This window comes from Poromitra crassiceps (genome assembly GCF_964638095.1).
Source record: "Poromitra crassiceps genome assembly, chromosome: 4".
NCBI lineage: Eukaryota > Metazoa > Chordata > Actinopteri > Beryciformes > Melamphaidae > Poromitra > Poromitra crassiceps.
Window position 1 is genome coordinate 40,199,167 of NC_139626.1, and position 5,925 is coordinate 40,205,091.

Below are 5,925 nucleotides of genomic sequence, written 5' to 3' on the forward strand. Positions count from 1 at the left end.
ACATCAGATGATCATAACTCCTAGGGAAATGGATGAAACTGCATGAAACTTTGTGCCTGAATCCCTCTCATGGCATAGATGCTTCGGTTTAATTTTGGTGTAATTTGGAGCCCATCAAAAAAATAGTGTTTTTAGTGTTGTTTTTTTTGTTGTTGCCATATCTCGGGAACGGAATATGCTTGTAATAAACCAAACCGTTTGTAAATCCGTCAAGATTTCAGCGAGTTATGAGTATTTTTGTCTGTGCACCCTCCAACAGCTACCATAGAACGTACCAGAAAGCCTGCCGTAGCAAGATGGCAGCGCTTCAACGACGCTGGTGACTCCGCCTTAAGCCATCTAGCCTTATATATGTCTATGGTTTTAACCAACAGCCATTGCATCCCAAGTGGAGTGGAGGGTCTCTAATTGGATCTCCATCTTTAACACCTCCCTTCGCCAATGTAGAGTCCCACAGTGCTTCAAATCACCCATCATCATCATCCCCGTGCCCAAGTCCTCCAAGGCGAGCTGTTTGAGCGACTTTAGACCTGTGGCACTCACACTGCAGTAGCCATGAAGGCCTTTGAGCATCTGGTTTTGACTTATCTTAAATCCCACACTGCACCCATCAAGGGTCTGTTGAACCGGTCTGTTGAAGACACCATCAGCTCATAGCTCTTCACTAATACTCTACAACATCTGGAATCATCTAACACATAATGTACGTATCCCGTTGACTTTAGTTCAGCCTTTAACACCATTCACCCACTTTACAATAAAATAGCCCTCTGTTTCTCAACACAGGGGCCTCTCAAGGGTGTGTCCTTTCAAAATCTCAAATCCCCCGTCTATATCAACTCCCAGCCATAATAACCTGAACGGACTCCTTCAAGTTCCTGCAGGCACCCCTATCTGCAATAACCTAAAATGGCACACCAATACAGAACACATAATCAAAAAAGGACATCAAAGACTGGATTTCCTCAGACAACAAACGCCTCCTGGTCCGTTTCTACACAGCCATCATTGAAAGCATCATCACCTCTTCCATCACAGTCTGGTATGGAAACACAAGAGGGACACTCACAGAGGGAACTACAGTGCATCGTGTCTAAGGCCTCCAAGATCGCCAGTTCTGCCCTCCCCTCAATCAAATCCATATAGTTCAATTACGTTCATCATGTCTTCGTGACAATTAGACAGTTTTTGTTTTCTTGTGTTCAGACATATAGGTTTAATAGATGTTTTTACCTTGACAGTTTCGGCGATAGCTCTCACAAGAACACAAAAAGAAAAGGCGCAACAAGAAAACTTCAAATCAGCCTTATCAGACCACTGCAAAAGAAATAACCACATTATGGACTGGGATGGGGCTAAAATCATCGGAACAGAGGACAACAAGTACAAACGTTGGATCAAGGAGGCCATGGAAATAAGGAGACGCGCTGAGGGCACCATCAACAGGGACGAGGGGGCCTACATGCTTTCCCGCACCTGGGACACTCTACTCCAGAGGACATCTGAGGGCGGAGCGCACGGTGTGCCCGGCGGGGCCACCGGGTCTGTCAGTACGGCCACGACACGTCACAGTGGGCGTGGCCGGCGCGGCGGCAGACCTGGCGGTTCTGCTGGGCACTCGTTGACACGTCATACCCAGCTGTCCAACCCAATCTCCCAAAAAATTGTAAAATAGCAACGTTTGTCCACAAACGTTGCTATTTTACAATTTGCTATTTTACAATTTGCTATTTTACAATTTGCTATTTTACAATTTCGGCTAAGAAATTGTAAAATGGTAACGTATGTGTCTACAGCGGTGGGCGTGGTTTACGAAGATTTTCTGTTTCTAACCCCTCCCCCTACTCTACTCCTAACCCTAAAATCTCCGAACGTTACTATTTTACAATTTTCGAGCCGAAATTGTAAAATAGCAACGTTGGTCCAAAACGTTGGTATTATACAATTTTCTGTGAGACTGTGTTGAGCTGTCAGTAGACTGCTTCTGAGGAAGGCGAGAGCTATCGCCGAAACTGTCAAGGTAAAAACATCTAATAAACCTATATGTCTGAACACAAGAAAAGAAAAACTGTCAAATCCATATACCCCCAGCGTGTTTCAAAACGGGCCAAAAACATCATCTCAGACCTCTCCCATCCTGCTAACCACCTATTCCACACTCGGGTCACTTGCCACAAAATCCACCTGTTTTTAAAAGCAGCTTCTTTCCCACAGCAATAAGAACACTCAACTCCCTCCGTTAAGCATAAGGACTAGCTGCACTGTGCATAATGTGGCTTTATGTGCGTCTCGTCAATGGTTTTGTCTAAATGGTTGCTGTCTGTTGTAATCGCACTGTTACTGGATGATGTCTGTATCATATTGTGATGCACTTTGTGTGATGTAACTATGATGCAGTGTCTTTTTTTTTTACATGTACCGAAAATAAATACCACCGGCCCTGGTCGCGTGGCAATTAAAGTTCTATTCTATTCTATTCTATTCTATTGTACATTATGCTCCCTCAAGGTTTCTTCCTCCCTCTCTCTCTCTCTCTCTCTCTCTCTCTCTCTCTCTCTCTCTCTCTCTCTCTCTTTCTTGCTAAGCTTTCTTTTATGGGGGGGGGGGGGGGGTGCTTGTAAAGTAGGGTTGGTTAGGCTGTAGATTAGCTAGATTGTTTTACTGGGTCGTTTAGGTTAGGGTAGGTTAGGTTAGACTGTATAGCTAGATTGTTTGTCTTGCTAAATTCTGCTCTTGAGTTTTTCGCTACTACAGCAGACAGTATGCTTGTCTTTTATAAGTCAGTTTTACTTGTGTTCATTGATTGTGTTATTGCATGTCTTTTCTAAGTTTGTTCAGTTTTGCTCATTGATTTCAAATCGCAGCTGAAAACTCGCTGCGGCCTTTGAATCTGGGACATCTTGATTTGGTCAACGCAATATTTTTTTTAAAGGTGCTATTATACTGTAAATAAAATTGACCCTGACCTTGATTGTGTTTAGTTAGATTTAGTTGATCTAAATTTTGTTGGATCTACCTAGACCAGGGGTGGGCAATTATTTTTCATGGGGGGCCACATGAGAAACCCAGATTGTTGCCGGGGGCCGAACAAATATTGTCATGCCGTAACCCAGGAACTTTGATGATAGAGAGGGCTACAAAAAAATGTCCTCGCTACCAGAGGGCCAGATTTTGCTGAGTGTTGGGGGCCGAATGGCGCGGGCGCAAATTTTTTGGGGGCATTTGAAGTCAGGTTTAGAGGAATACCTCATTTTAAATTAACAGTTGTGATGTCATTATTCAGTCTTAAACACCAATATTTGATCCTTTTCTCACTCACTCCTATGTCATTAACTTTTTTGACCACCTGCCAATATGGCTGCTATATTTTAAAGTTACCAGCCAATTAGAATTTCCACTAGCCAAAATGTTTTTCTTTAAATAAACCAGAATATGAGTGTTAATTTAAGCATAAGTATCAGTAAGTGGCCCGGGATTCTCAAAGCCTGTGTTGAGGGTCACACGAACAAAAATGCACTCTTGAAGCTAAATAAATCCAAAACTAACAAGTTAATTATTTCCATTTTTACTTCAATGTAGAACAGTCATTTCTTACACATTAGATTACTTTTAGCCTTTTAGTCATAAAGATTACTGAAAGATATTCCATACCAGACTGAAATTTTATAACAGAAGTGGAGTATTGCCCAGAATAACATGAACATTTGGACACTTATTCAGCGGGTACCTTGCATGTTGCATTCAGGTGCACTGTAAAAAACTTTTTTTTTTTTTTTTTTTTTTTGCGCAATTCCAGCGCGGGCCACACAGGGGGCGCTCGCGGGCCGCATGTGGCCCGCGGGCCGCCTTTTGCCCAGGTCTGACCTAGACACATTCTCTGACATGTTTGTGATTTGGGGCAAAATAAACAAACTTGGACATGAACCCTGGCGCGGCTGCACAGAGCGCTTTTCATTCAAAGTTGGTTAATATTTGGACATGTCGCCGCGTGTCCACATTCGGGTCCCCAGCACCCGATCGGATGAACGATTCTTGAGAGATGTGAGGAAAACACAGACATACAGAGATTCCTGGAATTAGAAGAGCGATGCTAATGCTAACATGTCCACAGGGCCTCATAAAGAGAGTCTCAGCGAGCCTGCCCTTATTACACACTGCCGTTAATCAGGCCCACACAGTTTTAAGTGTTATACACATGCAAGCACAAACACTCTTTATTCATGAATTGAATCATTTATTTATAGCATCAGTGCCAGAAATACAGCGGAGACACGAAACAAGAAGCCAAGGTAACTTTTTTGTTGCTGTTTTTTTTTTCATGTGGCTGACTCACATTTGTGCTTTTCCTCGTTATCCACACTGTATAAGCCACACACACACACACACACACACACACACACACACACACACACACACGCACAGACACACACACACACACACATCTCTCTCTCTCTCCCTCTCTCTCCCACACACACACACACACACGTATATGAACTGCGCACAAAACTGTCCAATATATTGGCCCTCGCTAACTGTCACTGTTGCCAAGGAAAGTAGCTATTGGCGGCTCAAAACGTTGCTAGAAGCTGCCAGATCACATCATTATGCTAATTTGTATATCAATAGCCTATAACCTATAGTCCCCGCTCGCAGTGGAGGGAGGGGGGCTACACTGTGTGTGGGAGGCGCTGTGATCATCAGACCACTCTGGATGACAAGCAAGTTGTTGCATTTCCAGCAGTTCCGTGACGGTGGAGAGCAGGGTTAATTTCTCTGTTTATTTGTCATCTAGGTAAAAAAAAACAAATTTAACCCCCATGTCTCTTGTGAAAATGTGGGGGAAAAAATAGGGCCCTAAATCCAAAATGGCTATTTTGCTATGGCTATGTCGGAAATGATATTTTCAATGGCTTGGCCTACAATGCTGCAAAGTACATGGTTTCTGGGACTTTTTGGGTCAAGTAATTCATAAATGATGTCATTTTGATGATTTGACCTATTTGTTGACCTTCAAAACCAAAGATGACCACCGATTTTCAGCTCCACAAGGTCAATTTTTCAAAGTTGTCGCAGAGCCTGCATATTAGGCTCTAATGAAAGCTCTGCTCAGGCTGCGTAGAGTTATAAACAGTAAAACAACATGTAAGTACACAGAGGTCATCTCAGAGGTCAAAAAGGTCAAGATTTCTGGTCCATGAGAAACAAACCTTTCATCATTCAGAAACCACGCCCAAAACGGGGGAAAACACAAACTCCTGTCGAATCCTGGCATTCTCCTATGTCGCATGCATGGTCGAGTCTTGCACAAAAAGATCATATATACAGAAGATGAACACTCCAACTTACTTCATTGACAGCAACATCCACATTTTTCTTCTCGTCAATTTTCAATGGCTTCCTTGTTTTCCTCGGGAGTACAAAAAAACTTTAACTGGCGATTTTTTACATTTGTCTGCGCAGCCCACCACACAACAGCTTTTAGCTATGTTTAATTCAAGGAAAATGACACTGGTGTGTGGAAATGAACTGAGCTTTTCCCCCGTGATGGGCATGGCCTATTTCATGCAGTGTCTCTATATGGTCAGTAATTCCTCTCTATGGTCACTAACATCAATACAGTACATCGATATCCACTTTATAGCAGTACAAGGTATTTAACAAAGTATTTAACAAGGCATTTAAACTGATTTAATGTTTAGGACACGGACCAGTATACCCTTCATCTGGATCTGTTGATTCTCTATACTCCTCTCGTCATCGCTACTAACTCTCATCTGAACAGTCATGTGGTGTACGCTGCTGCATGGGGCAAAGGGGGAAGGGTGTGATCGCACATGGTCGACACTTCCCATTCACAAGTTCCCAGCAGCCATGACCAATGGAGAGAGATGTTCCAGCAGATTGTCATGGAGCTGGCATTACGCA